At 34.8% G+C, this 26,000-nt stretch overlaps 1 long non-coding RNA gene and 2 pseudogenes across 1 annotated transcript; 2 read left to right on the forward strand and 1 right to left on the reverse strand.

The window, feature by feature from the left end:
* The first annotated feature begins 79 nt into the window (after positions 1–79).
* LOC116129321 lies at positions 80–2,699 on the forward strand (annotated as a pseudogene).
* A 1,775-nt stretch (positions 2,700–4,474) lies between these two features.
* On the forward strand, positions 4,475–5,941 carry LOC116129297. Its single transcript, XR_004127889.1, has 5 exons — positions 4,475–4,545; positions 4,972–5,045; positions 5,279–5,327; positions 5,497–5,633; positions 5,820–5,941. It is a non-coding gene; the product is annotated as an uncharacterized LOC116129297 (long non-coding RNA).
* Positions 5,942–24,492: 18,551 nt separating this feature from the next.
* LOC116129322 lies at positions 24,493–25,482 on the reverse strand (annotated as a pseudogene).
* Positions 25,483–26,000: the final 518 nt, after the last annotated feature.

Consider the following 26,000-nt stretch of genomic DNA (forward strand, 5'->3'; position numbering starts at 1 on the left):
TGGTTCGTAAACCAAACAGTACAAATAAAATGTCGTAAACCTAACAGTAATATGTCGAGCTCGAGCTCGAACTCGAACTCGAACTCGAGGGCTCGAACTCGACTCGACAGGCTAGCTACTCGAGCTCGAGTCGAGCCCGACTCGACTCGACTCGTTTGCATCCCTCTCTTGCCATCAGATTTCGTGTTCACTCATCGATTTGGTTGACTTGCCTGCAAGTGTAATTTTTTCACTGGTTCGAATATTGATAATTTGATTATCTATTCTGAAACAGTGAGTAACTTTGTTGTTTGATTTTTAGGTTTAATAATTAAACATGACAAAGAAGGAAATGAAGAATGGAGAAGAAGAAATGTTAATTGACCGTCCTGAAGAACCTGTTATTCCTGACGGCTTCAATTCTAACCATCTCAAAGTCTATTACGGTAAATTTTATGTAATTCAGTTCGTATTATCTGCGTTCTGATTATATATTNTCGAGTCGAGCCCGACTCGACTCGACTCGTTTGCATCCCTCTCTTGCCATCAGATTTTGTGTTCGCTCATCGATTTGGTTGACTTGCCTGCAAGTGTAAATTTTTCACTTGTTCGAATATTGATAATTTGATTATCTATTCTGAAACAGTGAGTAACTTTGTTGTTTGATTTTTAGGTTTAATAATTAAACATGACAAGGAAGGAAATGAAGAATGGAGAAGAAGAAATGTTAATTGACCGTCCTGACCAAGAACCTGTTACTCCTGACGGCTTCAATTCTAGCCATCTCAAAGTCTATTACGGTAAATTTTATGTAATTCAGTTCGTATTAGCTGCGTTCTGATTATCAGGCATGGCAATGGGATGGGGCAGGGCGGGGATCTCATTCACCGCCCCCATCCCCGTCATGGGGATGAAAAAAAACTCGGTTCCCTCTGATTTTATATAAACTTAAATTAATTTGAATATTATCAAACACAATAGTTAACTCTTATCCACATGATAAATATTTAAATTAATCATTTAAACATAACTAATTTTACATAAATATAGGTTAAAGATTGCTCTTGTTCAATTGTTTAAGGTGAGAGAAATTGTAAAAATATGGGTTTATATAGGTAAGATAATTGTGTAATTAGGTGAAATATAAAGGTATTAATGAAAAGTATATATATATATATACAGGGCGGGACGGGGGAAAGGCATCACCCATCCCCACTGCATCCCCAAGGACGGGGATTAAAACACCCCCACACCCACCCCTATCCTTGAAAAAATCGGGGCTTCCCCGCCCCTAGTGGGGCGGGGCGGGACGGATCCCCAGAATTTCGGAGAACATTACCATGCTTACTGATTATATATTCTTATTTTCTTTTGGTTTGTGGTTTTTTTTTTTTTTTTAATTATGTTAATATTACGTACTGTAGAAATTACAAACGGATGCAACCTTTAAAGCGGCCTCATGTATGATTTCCAGTTATTTTGAAGTTTTATGATGGCTATACATTTCAATTTGCTGAACTTTTGTTGATTTATTTTAAAACTAAAAATGGAAAAAGAAAGAAAGAGAAGAGCACTCGATTTTTGTTTTAACATAAAAGGAAATTTACATTGTGGCAGGAAGGCTTTTTCCTCATGCTGATATCTTCATGTAGATGTCCTATGGAAATGGTAAGTCGAATCTCCTATTAAATCTGTTTTTCTCTTTCAGTTTCATCTTTATACACTTACTGGCATTTACAAACTAGTAGTTATTTCATTTGTGATCATTCCACTTAATTGCTAGATGGGAAGCATCCTGGTTGCAACAACTCCTACTTCGGCCAAAAAGAATTTTCTTTCACTCTGGATAATGATATTTATCTGCGTTTGCAGTCTTTCAGTGGTGCATCTGAGCTGGAAAATGCCATCAAAGAAAAATGTCCATTTAAAGTAGATATTCAGCCTTTATACACTGTAGATGTAAGATCTTGTTGTTTCTCATAACTTTGAATTAAGGTGTTTCTGTAACATTTTCTTTTGTTTTCGTACTGACAATGTATCTGTCTTAAGGAACTAAGTAATTAATATCCCGAGTTTTCTTGTTGATTCACTTGGTTCTCCATGCTTAGACTGCAATTTTCAATCTTGACATTCGCAGTTCCAATCTTCTCTTTATTCCATACTGCATGTAGGAATCAACTCTTTGATGTTTCAAGAGCAATCCTGGAATTGGTGTTTGTCCATGGTGTTACTCAGCACACCAGAAAAATGGATTAAAGCCTGAAATTCCTCTATATCATCTCTTTTGAATTTAGTTATTACAAAATCAATTCTCGGTTTAGCCTTTTGTTATTGATATTATTTTTCCTGACCTCTATTTACTGCAGCCTGCTAAGAGGCATGGGTATTCACAAGGTGGTGATAATAATGCTTTTTCTCCAGTGGAGAGGGAACTTGTTTTGATATTGTAAGACTTGACTTATTTGGCAACTATCTTATTGTTATCTTGTAAATGCTTCATTAGTTGACATGTTATCTTACATCTTCCTCCCAGGATATAACTGACTACGATGATGTTAGATATTGCTGCTCAGGTGCTGCTGTATGCTTGCGGTGCTGGCCTCTAATGACTGCTTCTATTAAAGTGATTGATACTGCCCTCAGAGGTAGGAGTACATCCATTAGTGCACGATGTTTTCTTCTGATAATTTTCTGTTTATTAGTTCATGCAGGCATCATGAAACTAAGTGAGCATGAATACATAAGCCCTATAACGGTTACTATCTATTCGGAAACTTACAGGGTTTTCATATTAAGAAGAGGCACAATGCCAGGAAGTTACTCTCATTATCAACGAAATATCTACTATTTGAGCCTCTTATCTTTCGATATCCTCAGTAGGTCCTGCTGTTCTATCATTATTTTGTTTTAGGTGGAGCTCAAATTTTTGTCATACATAAGCCTCAAATTTGAGCCTCTTATCTTTTTTCGTACATAAGCCCTCAAATTTCTTTTAGGTGCATGTGATGAATAATGCAGACTGTAGTATTGTGATAAAAGTAATAAATTTGAGTTCAAAATTTACATATAACGGAAGTCTTTTTGGTTCATCTATCATACAGTACATATGCTCCATTTATTGCCACATTGTCCAGTTGCTGGAGCTTCCTAGCTATATTTAAATTGCATATGCAGTGATATCGAAGAACTAAAGCAGATTTGATCTCTTTATTTTGCATTTTTATGGTTTATTATGGGCTAGGTTCACAATGCTCATGTACAATAACACGTGTATTATATATATGAGCACATACACATGGTTGAAAGTAATATGATGTATTCCCGGGTTTGACACTGCCCATTGAATTTTATTTTGCCGATGATTTGGTTTCAGTCATATTCTTTGGGTGTACAATGGGCGTCATAGTGTTCATTGTTTGGTTTTTGATGGAAAAGCAAGAAGGTAATTCCATAAAGAGTTGAATTATGTTTTCTTTTACTCACATATATGTGTCATGAGGCAAAGAAAGTTCAATTGTACTGCCATCACTCTATAGGTTGACAAATGAACAGAGAGGAGCTACTGATGACTATTTTCATGTATACAAGGTGCTATATCCTGTTCTGGGATAAAGTTGGAATTGTGGGAGACCTTTGTTAGCATTAAGTTTAATTGAAGTTGTATATTTTGCAATATGTTCACGGCAATGAAAATAGTAATAAGATGTTTTCTCTGCCGGGTCCTGCACTTCATCCTTTCCTAGTGTAAGTGTCGATACATATTATCGTTTTCTTATTTTGATCCATTGTTAAGACACCCTAGCTCTGCTGATCACATACTGACGTTCTAAGGGAATTCTTTGAGGAAAAACTGCTTTCAAGTCTACAAATATTTTCAAGTGAGGAAAGATAAGAGAAGATTCTAAGCATGATTCCTGATGAGTGTATACTGCAGATAATATATTCTTTTTGCCCCCACCCCCTTTTCTCTTACATGGAAAGGTCTGCCATTTCCTTTAATAACTGGTGCTTTATAACTTATGTTTGCAGCTGTTACTTCTGAGCTTCAAGGGAAGTGGCTGGAGAATAGGCGATCCTCCAATGACATCAATTTTGGTTTCTTCTTGGTGAGAGCAACTAAAGCATATGCTGCAATCAGGGAAGCATAAGGTTGAACTGCCACGTGTGACACAAATGTCGATACTAATTTTTTTTTTTTTTCCTGGTTGTTGGGACCTTCCTTCAACATGCTTTCGATGAGTAATAGAGGAAAATTAACTTGTACCTAGAGTGACCATAAGTACAAGATATGGTAACTCAGAATTGACCAAGGGAAATTTATGAACATAAATAAAAATCTTTTAGTCTCACTTTCACATCTTGAAAATTAGGAGTTCATGCATCATCATGTGGCTGTCTGGGAAATTATTATATACTTCATATAACAGGCTTTGATCTCGCAAATTGTGCTTCCACTAACAGAATATGAAATTGTTTTTACTTTGTTCACTATGTCAGGCACAAGGGCTGCGCCAATGTGTAGAAGAGATTGTGTTTGCCTATACCTACCCCAGGCTTGATATGGAGGTTTGTTCATCACCTGTCCTTTCTTTTCTTTTCTCTCCTGGCTTCAACACTCACTGTCAGTTATACACTTGCAAAAATATGTATGTTACTCTTCAGGTTGGACTCATCTGTGTATATGTGTTAGGTATCAAAACACAGGAACCATTTATTGAAAGCTCCATTTTGTGTACTTCCAAAAACATGTCAGTGCCCTAAAATGTTATCACAGATTTCAGTGGCTATGTATTTTCAGAATTTTTTACCAAATTCATAGTTATGGTGGTAAAATATATGAAGAATTAAATTTTGTTTCTGACATCAAAAATTTTAGCTAATTGAAGTAGTGTTAGCTTGCCAAAAATCAGTTTTCTATTATGTTTACATTATGAAATTTAGATATTAATCTTCATTGTATTGCTTTTATAATTTAGTTTCTCATTGTTCCAGGTCGTGTCTGTACTCTTATTGATCCACAAAGTTGTGATGAATTTGATCCTACTGCAGTACCAACGCTGTCCGAGGTAAGCATCTATATGAGTGATGATTTCTTATTGATCTGTGTGATTTCTTATTCCTAATTAAAAATATTAATCATATTTACAAAGACTAGATGCACAAGAAAAAATGGGATGGTCAGAATCAGGAATACCTTTCTGCACCCTAGATTAGCATATTCGCCTTCAAGGAATTTGCTTCTTTTCTTTTTTTTTAAATTTCAAATGATGAACTGTTATCTGATTTTTTGAATTGTCAGCTTCTACAAGAACTTAACACAGGATCTTTAGGAGCTGATGCTGAGAATGGTATGTTAATTTGAAAGTGAACATTATATTGTTTTTGATAATTTTGAACTTTCTATCAACGTAATTATGAAAATACGGCCATATTGTGATTCATTTTGGGCAGTCAAATAATTTTAGGAGTGAGTTGTGATTTTGAATTTTGTTATCAGATCCACCCAACTTTTTTCAGGGAAAAGCTGCTGGACTGTCATGTTTGCATGTACGCGACATGGAATTCTTAAATGTTTTGCTTAGTGGCATAATGGGAGAAAACCACACTTAAGAAGTCAATCATCATTCTTGCAGCCTCTACTAAAATCTTGCAAGGTAAATTTTGTTTGAAGCCCGGTTCAATTTTTTTTCTGTAAATTTTCTGGTAATGACAAATGGGTAATTAATAAACCCAATTACTCTTTTGTTTAAACGAAATATCCTTAGATAAAGAAAACAAATAAGCTAGCAACAATTCAAGATAAATACAGAATTTAACTTTGTAATTCATGGTTGTTGCAGGCAGTGACGGACCTAGGATTTTTGCTCAGGGGGACCCTCATGGTTTCGCCACTGTTTGTCAATCAACTAGTGAAAACACAAGAAAATAACATCCAATTCACAAAGAAACACAAGAAAAATTTTACGCGGAAAAACCTCTTCAATGTAAATAGATAAAAAAATCACAGGAATCTAACAATCCACTTAAATCTAATATAATCAAAAGAGTTTAAAATCATCACAAATCCACCAAAAATATTCTACACAAATTTAGAGCTCAATCACAACTCTAATAAAAGTAAAATACACAAAGGTTTACAAAGAGATGGATTACAATCACTCCAAATCCATATCCGGACGTTAACATTCCAATTAAACCGTCTAGATTAAAGATCCATATGCCATATGCGTATTGACCCAAAAATAAAGTTAGATGGTATACCTAAAGTTCTAAATAATATGAATATTGATTATTTAAAGATGAAAGCAAGTTAGAATAGTATACCTGAAGATCTTTAATTTAACACGATTTTCTGCTTCATTATGTTCTGAAAATGTTCAATGATATCTTCATTTTGAATTGTAGCAAAAACTTTATTTTCAATGTAAACTATTAAGAAATTGTTCATCCACTCGTCTCCCATTCTATTACGCAAAGTATTCTTAATAAGATTCATTGCAGAGAACATCCTTTCAACTGTTAGGAAAAACCAATGCTAATTTAATAAGCAAGAAAACTTTGTCGTAAGCAACATCATTCTTAAACTCAACCATTTTTTTGCAAGATTGGCAATCCCATCAACATGAGTGAAACTGGCTCTGGTGCTAACATTCGCATAATAGTTTTCAAGTTGATTATCGAGCAACCAAATATCGTGTTGAGGAAAATCGGTAGGATAGAATTTTGCAAACTTAAGTAATCTATCTTTGTTAAATGCAGCAAAAGAGTTATTTGGATCAAGATATGCCATACACTGAAGCAACCTCATATTTACTTCATCAAAAAGATTATTGAGTTCTTCTTAAATGTTATCTAAAACTGTGTACATCAATTCCACCTTAAAATGATGTTTATTCGTAATTGGCACAATCCCACGTTTTGACCTCCAAAAATTATCTTCCATGTTCTCTCGGATTGGTATGTCATCATCTTTACACAGATCATAAGCTTCTTTCAACAATATGTCGAAGCAAGTGTCTTCATTTCTCAATTTATGCAATCAACGCTTCGAAATTTATACAAACTGCATGGCATTAAGAAGATCTTGATCTTTTCTTTGTAATGCTTGTGATAGTTCATATGTGATTCCCAATACTTTCTTCATCAAGAATAACAAAAAGACGAGTTCAAAATTCTCCATGATTCGTAATAAACTCCTTGCTTCTTGACTTTTGTTTTGCCAATCATCTCCTTCAATCTCAATCACTCTGAGCACATCAATAACAAAAGAAAATAAGTTTATGACACTATGAATTATCCCTATGTGTGAACCCCAACGTGTATCTCCTGGTCGTTTAATAATGCATTCTTGATTCAAACCGCGTCCTGTCTGAAGATCACCATTAGAAATTAAAGATATCACATATTCATACTGTTTATCACATAGAAGATCTCTACGCTTGCAAGATGCTGCTACAGTGTTTGATAACATAGAAAGAGTTTGAAAAAATTCACCTAATGCCAAATGTTTACTTACAACTTTGACTAGCACCAGTTGGAGTTAATGAGAGAAACAATGAATGTAGAAAGCTGATTTATTTTCTCTCAATATCAAAGTCTTCAAACCATTGAACTCACCCCTCATATTGCTTGCTCCATCGTAACCTTGCTCTGTCAAACTCAATCTATATTTTACAAAAAAGGCATCTATTGCAATTTTCAAAGACTTTGCGGAAATATTCTTAACATGCACAATCCCAATAAAATATTCAATAACCCGACCTATTTTGTCCACATAGCAAAATACAATAGTCATTTGTTCTTTCACTGCCACATCACGAGATTCATCAACTAGTAAAAAAAACGATCGTTTATCTCACAATTTCTGCAATAATTTTCTTGGTCGTTAAATGAGCACAAAAACTATTTAGTTGCCTCTGGATTTTGGGGGCAGTCATTTGATGGTTTTTCGGAGCATTTTCCACCATAACTTTCTTCATGTCGTCATTGTGATTTAATAGAAACTTCAATAGTTCTGTAAAGTTACCTTGATTTTCATATTCAACCAACTTGTCATGACCACGAAATGCTAATCCTTGATGTAAAAGGAATCTAATGCAATCAATTGATGCATTCAAGCGAATGCAATAGTCCAGTTTGCCCTTTTTCGACACGCAAGCAAGATTTATATCGATGTGTTGCCTCTGGTTCATCAAATCAGCACACTTGGCATGACATTGGTTATGAGTACTAAAATGATCACCAACATGATTTTTCACTTTTACTTTATCTTTCCAGTTATTAAATCCCGTATTCACAAAAACTTCACCACCTGCTTGGTCACCATAATCGGGTTTGAAAAGATAACAATTCAAACAGAAGATTGCATCTTTTGTCACACTATATTCCATCCAACTTGAACCTTCTTTGTACCATTCTGATGTAAACCTACGCTTTTTATCTCCAACATGAGTGAAAGGAAAGTTATGTTTTTTAGGTTGGCAAGGACCTTTCAACAAGTATACTCTTCGAACTTCCTCTTTTTGTTTGTTAGTACAAAAAAGCTCGTTAATTGGTATCCTTAATCCTGGGTCAGTTTCAAACTCATCTAAATTGAACATCCCGATTGAAGGTTAAACTTCTTTTACTTGGTGTTGTTGTCGCTGTTATGGGGCTTCTTCTTCTAATGAGGTTTGATTAACCTCAGTATCAGTAGAGTCTCCATCAACATTTTTTGCTGGCCTTTTCTTCAGTCTCCTGAAATAATTGGATATCATAATCTTATTTATACAAATATATTTGGAACGATTCTTGTTTGTTGATGCTTTGGATTCCAAATCCAATAAACATATAATGAGTCAGTACTGAAATGGGATCCCAAAAATAAGAGACAAAGAGATTCCTATTTAAAAAAAAAAAAAAACTAATTAATTTAGCAACTTAATTAACTTCTCTTGAATAAGATACATGAACAAACCAATACATGTAAACAATTAAAACAAATAGCATAGTTTTGGCGAATTCAACTCATAGCCCAACAAGATAATAACTATAATGTAGATGTGATCATTAAATGCATATTTTAACACACTTATCTTATTCTATTGGGTAAACACTAATAAAGAAGACAAAATATGAATAGAAGTATGTGCATTTTCAAGTAGTTTCTCCCAATGGATCTATAGTCATTTTTTTCTTTTTTGAATTTTTCAACAACACAAACAATTTACCATACATTTAATTGCATCTAATGAGTTTCTTTATTCAGTCCCAAAGTATCTCCTACTCCTAATTTTCAATTCCTAAATACCCAGCACAGCAGCACCATACCTTTCCAAATTGGGAATCTCTTTCTTTTTACTCATTGGGAATCTCAATGAGACAATGAGTAAAAAGAAAGAAATGCAACATCAATTTCCCCCAATCACAATGTCCCAATTTTTGCTTAAAAAAGAAATGCAACATTTTAATCAAGAATAGTGAAAAATCAAGGGGAAAGAGCCAAAGACAATACCAAATGACCAATCTTTCTTGTTAGGGTTCTGAGGATGAGGATAGTGTCAGGACTCAAGAGTCAAGACTCAGGAGACGTGAGTGAGAGAAGTTGAGAGGCAGAATTTCAACCTGGGATTTTTTTAATTTCTGGTTCAAGGTCTGAGGTAGCGCCGTCAGGTAAAAGGGAAGATGGGAATTGGGGAATGAAAAAGTTGAATATGAAACAGACAAAATCTAACTTTTTACTTTTTTTTAACTTTTTAAAAAAACTTTTCAATTTTTTTTTTTAAAGTTTAAGGCAGGCCTGAGCCTACCCTCAAGGGGCCTGGGTCTGCCCTTGGTTGCAGGAGGAGATTGAAAGTTCCTACAATGCTAAACTACAGCTAACTAAGAGTTTTTTGAGTTGGTAGTGCTTTCAACATTTCACGGTTCATTTATACGTTCGATATAAGTCCTCTAGATTAATTTACCATCTCGTCAAGGGTGGACCTAGGCCCCTTGAGGGTAGGCCCAGGCCTGCCCTCAACTTTTAAAAAAAAAAAAAATTTGAAAAGTTTTTTTAAAAAGTTAAAAAAAAAAAGTAAAAAATTAAAATGTTAGATTTTGTCTGTTTCATATTCAACTTTTTCTTTCCTCAATTCCCATCTTTCCTTTTACATGACAACGCTACCTCAGACTTTGAACAAGAAATTAAAAAAATCCCAGGTTGAAATTCCATCTTTTAACTTCTCTCAATCATGTTCATGAGTCCTGACTATTGAGTCCTGACACTATCCTCATTTTCAGAACCATAACAAGAAAGATTGGTAATTTGGTATTGTTTTTGGCTCTTTACCCTTGATTTTTCACTATTCCTGATTAAAATGTTGCATTTCTTTTTTAAGCAAAAATTGGGACATCATGATTGGGGGAAATTGATGTTCCTTTTTTTTCTTTTTACTCATTGTCTCATTGGGATTCACAATGAGTAAAACGAAAGAGATTCCCAATTTGGGAAGTATGGTGCTACCATGCTGGGCATTTAGGAATTGGGAATTAGGAGTAGGAGATACTTTGGGACTGAATAAAGGAACTCATTGGATGCAATTAAATGTATGGTAAATTGTTTGTGTTGTTGGAAAATTCGAAAGAGAAAAAAATGACTGCACACCCATTAGGAGTAATCTACTTGGAAATGCACATACTTCTATTCATATTTTGTCTCCTTTGTTAAAGTTTACCAAATAGAATAAGATAGGTGTGTTAAAATATGTCTTTAATGTATTAAAATATACATTTAATGATCACATCTACATTATAGTTGTCTTGTTGGGCTATGGGTTGAATTCACCAAAATTATGTTATTTGTTTTAATTGTTTATATGTATTGGTTTGTTCATGTATCTTATTCAAGAGAAAGTTAATTAAGTTGCTAAATTAATTAGTTTTTTTTTTTTTTAATAGGAATCTTTTTGTCTCTTATTTTTGGGATCCCATTTAGGTACTGACTCATTAAATGTTTATTGGATTTGGAATCCAAAGCATTAACAAGCAAGAATCATTCCAAATATATTTGTACAAATAAGATTATGATATCCAATTATTTCAAGAGACTGAAGAAAAGTCCAACAAAAAATGTTTATGGAGACTCTACTAATATTAAGGTTAATCAAACCCCATTAGAAGAAAAAGCCCCACAACAGTGACAACAACATCAAGTAAAAGAAGCTCAACCTTCAATTGGGATGCTCAATTTAGATGAGCTTGAAACTAACCCAGGATTAAGGATGTAAATTAACGAGCTTTGTTGTACTAACAAACAAAAAGAGGAAGTTCGAAGAACATATTTGTTGAAAGGTCCTTGCCAACCTAAAGATCATAACTTTTCTTTCACTCCTTTTGGAGATAAAAAAACGTAGGTTTATATCAGAGTGATACAAAGAAGGTTCAAGTTGGATAGAATATAGTGTGGCAAAAGATGCAATCTTCTGTTTGAATTGTTATCTTTTCAAACCTGATTATGGTGACCAAGCAGGTGGTGAAGTTTTTGTGAATAAAGGATTTAATAACTAAAAAGATAAAGCAAAAATGAAAAATCATGTTGGTGATCATTCTAGTACTCATAATCAATGTCATGCCAAGTGTGTTGATTTGATGAACCAAAGGCAACACATCGATGTAAATCTTGCTTGCATGTCGAAAAAAGGCAAATTGGACTATCGTATTCGCTTGAATACATTAATTGATTGCATTAGATTCCTTTTACATCAAGGATAAGCATTTCATGGTCATGACAAGTCGACTGAATATGAAAATCAAGGTAACTTTATGGAACTATTGAAGTTTCTATCCAATCACAATGACGACATAAAGAAAGTTGTGGTGGAAAATGCTCCGAAAAACCATCAAATGACGGCCCCCAAAATCCAGAGGCAACTAACTAGTGTTTTTGCTCATTTGACGACCAAGAAAATTATTGTAGAAATTGTAAGAGACAAACAACCGTTTTCTTTACTAGTTGATGAATCTCGTGATATAACAGTGAAAGAACAAATGACTATTGTATTTCGCTATGTCGACAAAATAGTTGTGTTATTGAATGTTTTATTGGGATTGTGCATGTTAAGAATAATTCTGCAAAGTCTTTGAAAATTGCAATAGATGCATTTTTTGTAAAGTATAGATTGAGTTTGACAAGTTTACGGGGGCAAGGTTATGATGGAGCAAGCAATATGAGGGGTGAGTTCAATGGTTTGAAGACTTTGATATTGAGCGAAAATAAATCAACTTTCTACATTCATTGTTTCTCTCATCAACTCCAACTGGTGCTAGTCAAAGTTGTAAGTAAACATTCTGCATTAGGTGAATTTTTTCAAACTCTTTCTATGTTATCAAACACTGTAGCAGCATCTTGCAAGCGCAAAGATCTTCTACGTGATAAACAATATGAATATGTGATATCTTTAATTTCTAATGATGATCTTTAGACGGGACGCGGTTTGAATCAAGAATGCACTATTAAACAACCAGGAGATACACGTTAGGGTTCACACATAAGGACAATTCATAGTGTCATAAACTTATTTTCTTCTGTTATTGGTGTGCTCAGAGTGATTGAGATTGAAGGAGATGATTGGCAAAACAAAAGTCAAGCAAGGAGTTTATTACGAATCATGGAGAATTTTGAATTCGTCTTTTTGTTATTCTTGATGAAGAAAGTATTGGGAATCACATATGAACTGTCACAAGCATTACAAAGAAAAGATCAAGATCTTCTTAATGTCATGCAGTTTGTACAAATTTCGAAGCGTTGATTGCATAAATTGAGAAATGAAGACACTTGTTTCGACATATTGTTGAAAGAAGCTTATGATCTGTGTAAAGATGATGACATACCAATCCGAGAGAACATGGAAGATAATTTTTGGAGGACAAAACGGGGGATTGTGCCAATTACAAATAAACATCATTTTAAGGTGGAAGTGATGTACACAGTTTTAGATAACATTCAAGAAGAACTCAATAATCGTTTTGATGAAGTAAATATGAGGTTGCTTCAGTGTATGACATATCTTGATCCAAGTAACTCTTTTGCTGCATTTAACAAAGATAGATTACTTGAGTTTGCAAAATTCTATCCTGCCGATTTTCCTCAACACGATATTTGGTTGCTCAATAATCAACTTGAAAACTATTATGAGAATGTTAGTATAGAGCCAGTTTCACTCATGTTGATGGGATTGCTGATCTTGCCAAAAAAAAAAAAAAAATAGTTGAGTTTAAGAAGGATTGTTGCTTATTAAATTAGTATTGGTTTTGCCTGTGGCTATTGCAACAGTTGAAAAGGTGTTCTCTGCAATGAATCTTGTTAAGAATACTTTGCGTAATCGAATGGAAGACGAGTGGATGAACAATTGCTTAGTAATTTACATTAAAAATGAAGTTTTTGCTACAATTCAAAATGAAGATATCATTGAACATTTTCAGAACATAATGAAGCGGAAAATCGTGTTAAATTGAAGATCTTGAGGTATACTATTCTAACTTGCTTTCATCTTTAAATAATCAATATTACATATTATTTAGATCTTTAGGTATACCATTCTAACTTGATTTTTAGATCAATATGCAAAGAATGTGTAGATCTTTAATCTAGATGGTTGAGTTGGAATGTTAACGTTTGGATATGGATGTGGAGTGATTGTAATCCATCTCTTTGTAAACCTTTGTGTATTTTACTTTTATTAGAGTTGTGATTGAACTCTAAATTTGTGTAGAATATTTTTGGTGGATTTGTAGTTGTTGTAAACTCTTTTGATTATATTGGATTTAAGTGGATCGTTAGATTTCCGTGGTTTTTTATCTCTTCACATTGAAGAGGTTTTTCCACGTAAAAATTTTCTTGTATTTCTTTGTGAATTGGATGTTATTTTCCTATGTTTTCACTAGTTGATTGGCAAATAGTGGCAAAGCCATGGGGCCCCCACCCCGGGCAAAAATCCTGGGTCCACCACTGTATCTTGTGTACTTCAAGTCATTAAGGTCACAATAAAGCTAGGGACACCGAAAAACCTGCACCGAAATTGTGTACCGGCCTACGTGTAACACGCTTCTAATTTTTTTAACAATTTTTTTCTAGTGAACGGCCGTCCATCAAATTTGGACGGCTGTTCACTCACATGGACGCCCGTCCATATACCAGGGATGGGCATCCCAATTTAAAGGACGCCCGTCCATAAGTAAAATAGAATAAATTTTTTTTATAAAAATTAGGAACGGACGTTCATCCGTTAAGGGACACCCGTCCTTAACCAAAATATGAAAATAAAAAAAATAAAAAATTTGAGAACGGCCATCCATAAATTTTGGACAGGCGTCCATTAGGAATGGATGTTCATCCCTTATTGTAAAACCCCTCCCTAACCGGGTATTTTCTAAGTATCCCTTGGCCATTGAGAACCTAGAAAACGCACGCCTAGGAAAGAAGTTTATTTAAAATCCTATTTAAAGAATAAACTTGTAGTTTATAAACATATTTATATATATATTTATTAATTTAATTTCTAAACTATAATGAGTTTCATTGTATAAGTAAAAAAAAAAAAATATAGTTTCCTTTCTGGAGTAAATTATGAAATCCATAGTAATACTTACTAGAACATACACACTTTTACAAAATTTACTAGTAATTGATTTCCTTTATTAATACAACATATTTACTCTATTATAGAACATGGACATATTTACTCTATTATAGAACATGGACATATTTACTGTAGTATGAAATATGAACATAATTACTCACAAAATATTAGCAAAACACTTCAATAGTCATCATTAAAGCATCCCCTCATGATATGTGCCCTTGGAATCCTCTCCCAACTTCATGCCTTAATCCGTACCTGCAAAACATTTTAAAACATTTGTGGGGTGAGCGCTAATCGCTCAGTAGGAATAGGCCATTTATAAACTATTAAGGTTCATTATACAAGTATATTACTTGGACTTACCTACCTACAAAACATGACCTTCATTCTTTGACATAACAAGTTCATAAAACATATCATACATTTCGGAATTTCATAAACATAAGTCATAACATAACCATACATAATATAACATAGAACATAAATGACTTATGAAATATTCATTACATGGCATGCTTATTGTTTTGTCTATATACTTGATGGTTTCATTAGTCTTTCTTATCCAATCGGATTCATTTGAACCATTACCTTGTTCTTGGTGTCACCTCAAAGGATCATGGTTTCCATAAGAATTCTATTCCTCTGATCTTGGTTTATACCTCAAGAGACTCATGGAATTCATCTTTAACATTTTATAAATTTTCATAAGACAACTAAAATATGCTATATGCATTACCATTATGAATGCAAACATATGGACTAACATCTCCCATGTCAATCATACTATATTCTCTACTAAACTTCTTAACTTAATTCATCAATTTTTCATACAATACAAGGAATTTTAGTAGAGATTATTCAGGGCCTTATTAGAATTAGAAACAATTGGGAATTTCCATTAAGAAGGTGGATGTCATACCGTTCGTACTTTTCAAGCAATTTTTTCATTATCTTCAATTCGAAAGGTTCTTGCCAAACACAAAAGTTTTAGGTCTGTTTCTAAAATTTTTAACACTTCAAGAATCAACTCAATCGGACTTCTATAACTTCAGTTATGACATGTTCAGTGAAGCATGTACAGTATAAGTCTTAAAACAGCCAAATCCGAATTTATTCATTTTAACCATGTCACCTTCATTTGCACATTCATATTATTTGCATATCATTCTAAGTATAAAAGGCCATAAAAACCTCCCTTTTTACAGAACAAAAAGTGCCAAAATTAACAACTACAAATCTCTTAATTGGCATAATCATCCTCCATATGCACACACACAATCAACACACCCTTAAACAACTCATAACCAAACATAGCATACACTCTTATTAACATAAATAAATGTAAGTTTCATAAACCTAGGTGTTATCAATTGTAGTCATAAGGGAGATTTTTTTCCCTACCTTAGTATTCAAAGACACAGAGGTACCTCCTTGGCTCCAAAGTTTCACCTTTCACCTTACACACATAACCACTTATGAATTTCTCTTTAACTAAAAAATTCAGAAAAACTAGGGTTTGATGAACTCACCTTTAACGCATTGTTTTAAAAACCGGACCAGTAGGCAACCACTCTGCTAGCCGGGTCACGGTTCAACCGGTCCAACCGGTTGGACGTCGGTTGGACCGGTGATGTCATCAAACACATGATGACATCAACACATTTTTTAAAAAACTTTTTTTTTTTAGATTTCTATTTTTAATAAAACAATAACAACTTAATTACTGTCCAATCCAATATAATTCAAAGTTCAAATTCAACAACAACCTAGCATAATTAAGTATTTAACAACAATTCAAAGTCAAATCCAAACATGATGTTGTATTTACATATTAAATGTCAAAATACATACTAATTAATAACAAATATTTGCAAGTGTTTTTCTTTGATCGTCCATGTTGATTAAGCTTCACACACTGCATCAAAATTCATCACCATCATCATCATCATCATCATCACCATCTACGCAAATTTAAGTAAAAAATAGAAATCATAAGTTAAAACTTGTAATTTAATTTAAATGAAACTAAGTTGCTTAAAAATTGAAACAACCTTTTGAACCATCTGTTGAATCATAAAAAGAAGGGTGATCAGCAACTCCAGTAGGAATAGATCCTTCTCATAAAAATTGTTCCTCCAACTCCTCATAATTAAGTTCACTGACCTCCTCCTCTTCATCGTCAACTATCAACCTTCAGTTTTGTCGATACTTTCATAATCAATAGGATCCAAACTTATTCTCTTGTAACACTTCCTAAAATACCATAATGAAATATTAAAAGCATGACAACTAAAATATGAAGGAAAATAATAGTAATAACAATAGAGTGATGCATAATTGAGTAATTGCAAATGTTTATAACTGTTTTGCAAACGCAAGTTATAGTGAACGAAAACAAGATCATTCAACCTTGATGTGCTCCAATCTATTCCTCTTTTTAGTATGTATGCGCTCAAAAACACTCCAATTTCGTTCACATAGAAGAGCTTGAAGTTTGACTAAGAATTTTTATTGCGAACTTTTGCAAATTTGGAGTACTATACCCAAATGACTCCACCATTCATCTAATTGAAAATTAAAAAAATAAATAAATTAGCCTTAAAAAACAAAAGAACTTATAAATTTATAACTATTACGTACCAGGACGTGTGGTTTTGGCGGGTTCAAGAGCAAGCCCGAGAAAGCTTTCCTCTCGATTTGAATATAATCTACTCTCTTCCATTAACCTTGTCTTGCTCAAATTGAAGCACTTGCTTACTGTCAAAGTATCAAGGAAACCACTCATAACTTCTGGCTTGAGCAAAAAGATCTTCGTCAATTTAAAGGCAGGATTCAAATAATAAGCCGCAGCATGGATATACGACACAATGCACATACCAACGTAGCTTAATGATTCGTGTATAAGGCTTGTAGAATTTCTTTTTATTCTTAAACAACTTCTTAATTGCATTTTTCGCTCTGTACATGCCATCATACACATATCTATTGCTGGCTTCTATCGTGGTCAACAATCCTCAACAAGCGCATCAATGGACTCACAACTTTGGTATCTTACTCATATCATCCCAAAAATCATTATCCAAAATTATGTCAATAACAGTGTTGCCTTTATACATTTTTGCATATCGAGAATCGACAAATGACTATCTGTCACCATGGCTTGCAAGTCATGTTTGTGCTCATGAATGCTTCTCCTTGCAATGAAAGTTGTAGCAAAACGGGTTGCACCCGGACGAACAATTTCTTTCCAACCCTGTTCAATTGATAAATATAGATGTTAGTCAATAATAAAAATGCATATTATGTTATGACTTGACAAGAACATGAGCTAAAAGTATATACTGTCTTTCCTCAACCAAGCTATCAAAAATGTATGATTATATTAAACTTCGTCACTCAGAAGTACGTCTCGCAAGATAAACTATGTGATCCATCTCAGCTATGTCTTAACATAAATTTATGCTATGTGCTGCACAGGGTGACCAAGTAATACTCGGATATTTTCAGACAATAATCTTCCAGCAGCTTTATAATTGGATCCATTGTCTGAGACAAAATGGACAATACTATTTGGTCCAATCCATAAAACTACCTCCTCAAAAATCTTCAACAATGTCCAGCACCTTCACAACATCTGAAGCATCAATTGATTTCACAAAACAAACTCCTTAGGAAAAACACCATAAAATTGATCAATGACCTATGTGAATTATCAGTAACCATCGCATTAAGGTACATCCAACATTTTCCCAAATCTTTCTATAACTATCAACAGAAGCTGCACTTCCTCTTAGCATCTCTTAACAAATTGACACGCAAAGCATGATAATTTGGGTGTTTATAACCAGGCCCAATTGCGGCTATAGCATCCACCAAAGGCTGAAGATAAATTGAATTTACAGCATTAATGGGATGCAAGCATCATAAAAGAATCTTCCAAAAGCCATGTCTGCTCTCCACGTCGCATCTTTTCTAGCTAAACAACTCCTAATTGATGGTTGAGATCCACCAATTGTCCTTGGAGCAAAATAGTACAAAACCCAATAGATTTGTTTCTCTTTGATTTGTCTAGCATGTACTTTGTTTTTACTGCCAAAACCTTCATTTATGTGAATTTCTGATGGACGAAATTCTTCACTATCTTCATTTAACATATCTCCCTCAAATACATGTACGGAAGCACCGTAGGGAGTATTATACTTACTAGAATCAACCTTCTCTTACTCTTTATCCCAATGTCTTTTAGTGATTCTCTCATGGAGTATGAACATCAAAAGGAACTTTTTTACAAGCACCAACATTCCCCTTTGTTCCGGCTAGATGTTGTTTCATTCTAAAATACCTCCTCCTCTAGTTACTTTCCACAGTGAAGACATGTTAATGTCTTCCTTCCATTTGGATCTACACCCTCATAAAACATATGCCCATGTTATATCAGTCCTACCTTACTAGATTGTGAAGAAGACCCAGAGCTAGATGTTGCCTTGTTATTTTTAATCTTTATCTACCTATCGGCTATCACACAAGAAATAACAACAATATCACTAACCAATTGCAAGTTCACCACTGTGTAATCTCAAGATAAATGCAAATAACTAAAGCCATTATTGTCTATAATGAAGAAAATACTAAAGCCACCAAAATATATATATATCTTGTCCTCTAAATTACGCTACTATATTTAGAACTCTAAGCCAATACCAAGAAATTGATTGTCAAAACTCTAAGCCAAACATTTAAAGAAACATTTCAAACTTACCTCTATAGTTGTCATATTTTTAGAGATGAGGAACACATGCCAACCAAAGAGAGTACCAAATGCTAAGCTCAATGAAACCATCAATATCCCACAAGCAACCTAAAGGTATAAACTTTTTTAAAAATCTTCAGAAAGCATAATTTTAACATAAGACATAGAAGGAAAAAGTGTTGGTAAAGCTAAATTCTGAACATGGCAAGACGCATAACAACATGACCTGAAGTTTAACAACTTAAACAATACAGAAATCAGCAAGCAGACTACCAGAGTTAACTTGATGATAGAACAAAACACTCACCAGCAGCATTCCTTCCACAGAACAAAGCATAATTTTAATCATAGATAATAATTAAACAAACATATAAAAAGATGGTGAAGGAGGAGAAATCTAAAAAGTAGTAAGAACACTAAAACAAACCATAAAATCTCTGCTGATCTCTTTGATTCAACCAAATCCTACACATAATTTCAAAAAAAAACAAATCAAGGTGTTATAGAAATCCCAAAACAACCAAAAATTTCTGTGATCTCTTGATTCAACCAAATCCTACACATAATTTCAAAAAAAAAATCAAGGTGTTATAGAAATCATTTTGCTCCCGCAACAAATTGAAAGATCTAAAGCCTTTAACATACCTTAATAAACTTTTGGTTCACAAGGCGCATTACAAACTAAACAAGAATATTTACTCTCTTTATTAATCTACACAAAACCAGGAGAATTCGAATGACCTATGTTGCTGCAAGTTCTGCCTATGGCCAACAGCCCCAGCATGATTTGCCTGCTAAAACAAAGAACAAGAGGAATTCTGGTGATTGCCATCAATCTAGACTAAGCTTTCCTTTATCACCTAATCATACATCACAAGGTTCATGTTACACACATTTCCTTCCTGTCCAGTTCCCAAATCTCTCACCATAAATCCAAACCTTAATATGTGGAAACAGTAAATGGAATTGGGGGCTTGAATTCTGTTAGGATTAATTAATGATATTAGTGTAATGTGTGGCACAGACAGTTTGGATGATCTTCCAAAACCTTTTTGCATTCAACAGAGTAATAACCACATCGTGATGCACCAACCTTAGGAGATGAATTTAACATTTGCAACAAAAATGGCTTTACACTCAGTAAGATGCACAAAATTGAGACCGTGGACAATGAATTTTCGGTGCCTTTACAAAATATTGAAACCAGGAAAGAAAAGAACTAGTTCACACTGTCTGCATTTCCCACACATTATCATACGACATATTAAATCATCATACAACATAAGAACATGCTCAAGATCATGTTAATTCAACCACAACAGCTCTATAGATTTCCAGCGAATGAACAGGGTGTTAGCTTAAATGTAAAGGGAGCGAGGAATGACGTTACCTGGATCAACGAATGGAGCTGTCGCCGTCGATTTCCAGCTAGGGAGGAAGATGTCGTCGATTTCTGGCGAGAGAGGAGACGTCGTCATTGATTTCGGCAAGTTCAAATGCGATTTGGGTGGGATTCAGAGAGAACAGAAGACAGCCGAAACCGTGAGAGTTTTTGTGAGAAAAACTGAAAGAGAAGAAGGTGAGAAGGGGCTGCGATGCTGCGTGACAGAAGAAGAGAAGAAAGGGTGCGACGATGCGTGACAGAGAAGAAGAGACGAATGGGTGCGCGAGAGATCAGAGAAGACGATGGATTAGGGATTAAAAGTGTGGGCCGGTTTTTTCGCGGTCCGGTTGGACGGCGGTTCACTTATATTATCTGGTTTTCAACCCGTTTAAAACGGTTTAAAGATTATACGGGTTTGAGGGTAACCGAACCGGACACGTGACTAGTTCTCGGTCCCAACGGTTGGACCGGCCGGTCCGGTCCGGCTTTAAAACCATGCTTTAACCCTGAAATTGAAGTTCTTTAAGGGTGGATGGTGATTCCTTTGAAAATCAACTTGAAATCCTAAGAAAATTTGAGAATAAAAGCTTGGATTAGTGGCTTTTATGGTGGATTTGAGAGATGAGAAAATGATGATATATTTGGGGTCTCCAAGGCCGACACTCTCTCTTTAAACCTTGTAAATATCATTCCATTGTTACTCTAATGTTATTGGTCAATAAAAGTTAGATATAAAGGTCATTGGCATAAATTTTTCTATAAGGGCGTTTTGGTCATTTCCACCACAACATAAAGATAGTACTCATTTAATACCATTGACTTCTTTAAAACACTTAACCATTAAGCAATTCTATTAGGTAAATGCTAATTACCTTGGTGCACTTTTATGGACACTAAATCATATGGTTTTGTATGAAAAGACCATTATACCCTTGGTTACCGTTTATGCCATTTAACTATCAATCAACTTTATGACCATTCTACCCTCATTTCTCTTCATGACCTCACCCTTTACACTTATAATGGCCACATCTCGAAATACATGTAAATTGACCATTTTACCCTTCCATTCAAAAAAGAAAATTACTTGAAAAGGTAAATTATACCTTAGGGCATCGGAATAATAACGTGGGGTTACACTTATGTTTGGAGGAATGGACACCGTCCTATCTATTTAAAAAAAAAAAAAAAACTACACAGAACTCTTCTTCTTCGTCTTCATTCCCCATCTGCTCTCTTTTTTTTCCCCATTGCTTCTTTTTTCGTCTATTCCCATCTCCTCTTGGAAGGTCAACCTTGGGTTGGGTAAAGATTAACATTAATATTTTAGTTCATCCATAGGAACCACATTACTCTTGGAGGTTAGCTACCGTGCTGGAGTTTGTATCTTTATCAACCACTGGATGATCCCTTAAAAAATTAAGGCAGCAACCTGATATGGGTAATTAGTACCCCTGTACCATAAGTACTCTCCTCCCTGAGAATATTATAACCTTAGATACTAAAAAGGAAAAAAGAACTCACCATTTATTTTTAGCGTTATATATAGCTCAGCCCTGAAAGTTTTTGTGATAGCTGAGACTCTTGAAAGTGCGCTATTTTTATTATTGACAAAAACCCTGTTTTTGATTAATACTTTATTGCTGCTATTCCTTGTGTGGGATATATGAACTAAATAACGTGGTTTTCTAAGTTTTACTTAGTAAGTCACTACCATTTTGCTTCTCAGGTAAGTGGTTGCTTGTCATACAGTGACAAGATATCCGATGGATTTTACTACATTTTGGGGATGAACCCGTATCTTGTGGTGATGTGCAATGACTCGGAGGAAGGAAAGCAGCTACCATCTTTGGTGTCGCTTAAAGAAATCACCTACTGAAACCCATGGAGGTGGTTCTTATTGATAGCCATGGTGACCCCGCCTCAAGAGCTTGAAGACAGAGCTCAGGAATTATATTTTGCTTCTGAAAACACCTTGGTCTGGTGGAGAAACTTGGCCAACTTGTTGCTATCTGATGGGGTAGTTTGGAAATCCTTCTTCATTTGCTTCGTGTTGAATCTTTTGTTTTATCATGGATATTCAGGGTATCGAATTTGTTTAGTTTTTAGAGGAAATTTCCTGTTGGAGCAAGGTGATCTCACAAGCGTGGAATTAGTTAGCAGGAGATTGAGAAGATACCGTAAGTGTATAGTGACACCTATTGGCAGTCAACTACGGGACTGTGCAGGCATCGAGCAGTTTTATTCAAGGTAAAATAATACCTTTTTTTTTTTTCCTATACATATTATTTTCTTGTAAGCTTACAGCACCTGAAAACTATTATGAAAGAGGAGATGGGGAATGAAGACGAAGAAGAAGAGTTCTGTGTAGAAATTTTTTTTTTTTAATAGTATGGACGGGCGTCCATTAGGAATGGACGCCCGTCCAAACATAAGGGACGAGCGTCCATCCTAATGGACGTCGTCCAAACGTAAGGGACGGTCATTCAAAATTTATAGACTGCCGTTCCCAAATTTTTATTTTTTTATTTTTATATTTTGGTTAAAGACGAGCATCCCCTATTTGCGGACGCCTGTCCAATGAAGGGACGGCGTCCATAATGGATGAATGGTCGTCCCTAATTTTTTATAAAAAAAAATTATTCTATACTTATGGACGGGCGTCCTTTATGGGGACGCCCGTCCTGGTATATGGACCCCCGTCATATATATAGACGGGCGTCCATGTGAGTGAACGGCCATCCAAATTTGATGGACGGCCATTCACTAGAAAAAAATGTTTTAAAAAATCAGAAACGTGTTACACATAAGCTGGTACACAATTTTGGTGCAGGCTTTTCGGTGTCCTAGCTTTTTGTTATGGTCACAGTGGAGCTTAGCAACTATTTGTACTTTTTTAGCTATATGTTGTCTAATACTCAAATCTGTATTCAGTACTTGTGATATCCTACATAATGCTGCGAAGTACTGCACTAATATATGTAACATTATATCTATTGTCAGTTGCGAGTGATCATATTAATATCTAAAATTATGGCATTTTTTCAATGATGTTTTGGGCCAGTATCAGTATATAAACAGTCTTTATTCCTTTATTTATAAGAAGCTAATGTATCCCATGTTTCTCCCCTAAGATAAATGATTTATAGGTTCTGAATTATTATTTTTTTCTAACACTGATGATGGATGGTGATAGGGTGAAATAATGAGGTGATTTTATAGCAGAAAATGCGAGCAATCAAAAGTGTTGGATAATAAACCAGTTTAAACAAATATTGTCCTTAACATTGTATTATGGGAAGTAAGTTAATCGTTTTAATTAACAGAAAGATGATGATGCAGGGGATTGTATTTGTATCCATTGTGGAATGGGCCAATCATCAATCTGTCTTTATACCATTTACATTTAGGCAGACAGGACCAGGACCACTCACTGCCATAGCCATAGATGAAATCAATAGGAAGCAAAAGAGATAAGCTGTGAAACGTGGCTGAGTTCACTTCATGATAAAGGGAGATGGGATAAGTTCGTTCATTCTTCAATAGTTCTATATTGAAAATTTTATCTCTTCGGTCTGAACACAACATTCAACTTTTAAAGAGTACTCAAATGAAACTAAAAATAGGTGCAAATAAGACCCAATATTGGTGCGAAATACAACTCATAACTAATTATAACTTCAGTTTGGTGCTTTAAGTGTAACTAGTACAAAAAGATTGCCTTTTAATAAAAAAAATATAAGGCCAAATAAACCTAACTGCAACATCAAAATCACCATTTACACTAACCAACATATTACATAGTAATCAGAATTATTCATGACAATTGGGAATTGAGAAAATAAAAATAATAATAATATTCTTCTAATTAGCAAGAACCTCCAAATCAACTCAGGGTCGTATGATGGCAATCTTGCCAGCGAGCAGCCTTCAATAATGACCTCAGGAACATGGTGGGATATTCTGTGGAAACTGATGGCTGAGAATTTTCCACTCTTCCAAAAACCATCTTCAGAAACAGTTGGTGAAACCAATTCACCATCCCAATTGTCAAAGGCGACATAGTTGAAGAAGATGAACATGAATCAAATACTTTCTCTACTTTCTCATTCTCAGTGGCTCTGCTTTAGCCTCAACGTTGCTACCGCTTTTCTTCGTATTCTTTTTGCTCTCTCCTTTCACCCTTTGACAGATTGCTTGAATCTTGGCGTCAACTGAGCTCTTTAAGGCATTAATCCTACAATCTACAAATCCTAACTTGCTTGGATCTTTCATGTTTGGAAAATTCAACTGCGTATTTCTCTCTAAGTTTAAAGCCGCACGATCATAGGCATAAGCGGCTGCTTCAGCTGTTTCATAAGTGCCTAGCCACACTCTCATTCTGTTTTGAGGAAGTCTTAATTTCAGCTACCATTTGCCCCAATGTCTCTGCCTCACTCCCTGTATAGCTTTTCTTTGTCGGAGCTATGTAAGTAGTGCTGGTAGAGTATGCAAAGTTTGAAGTGGCTGGTTGTTGAGCGAATTAAACGTGAGCGGGTTGGTTTTCGTTCTGTTTTCTTCAGAGAATTTCTGGAGAATATCTCTCTGGCGAAGGTAAACCGAAGAGCCTAATGGCTCAGGGACAGGGCCGGTTATGGGGGGTGTCGGCGGAGTGAGAGAAAATTGAGTCGATCGTGTTGGTCCTCCAGTTAATATCAGTTGAGAGAGCGAAGAGGATATCAGCACTCACTGAATGAAAAAGACGGACTACTTTCTCGAATTCCTTCCATTTCTTTCTTCTTTTGGTGAAGTATCAATGAAAACAGAGGAAACAGAAAGAGGGTTAAGAGTAAGAAAAAATGTAAAAAAGGAAAACAGGGCACTAAAAAATCTCCCGTTCCTTGCGAAAAGAAATCAAAAATTGTGAAAAACTAGCAAGAAAAGACTCAAAATGAAAATATTAGAAATGGGTTAGACTATAATCTGAGCAATATGGCTCAAAATGAAGAACTCTTGGGTAAAGAAACACGAGACTTAGAAATTGAGAAGAAGATACAATAAGAAAAGTAGAATGGAAGAATCAGAAATGTTACAAGATTTTGGGAGCAGAGAGAGAAGATTTAGATTTTTTTCTTTCAAACAAGGAGGTTTAAGTTACATGTTGAGTCCTGAGTTGCCATATTTATAGCTGCAGAGTTAGCCCTTTCCCATGCCCCTTGTTCACAACTTTACATTCCAAGATAATTCGACTTTCACTAAATTACTGGAAGCCCATCTCTGCATAAAGACTATACTGCCCTTCTTAACA

This window comes from Pistacia vera, unplaced genomic scaffold, assembly GCF_008641045.1.
Source record: "Pistacia vera cultivar Batoury unplaced genomic scaffold, PisVer_v2 Contig210, whole genome shotgun sequence".
NCBI classification, from domain to species: domain Eukaryota; kingdom Viridiplantae; phylum Streptophyta; class Magnoliopsida; order Sapindales; family Anacardiaceae; genus Pistacia; species Pistacia vera.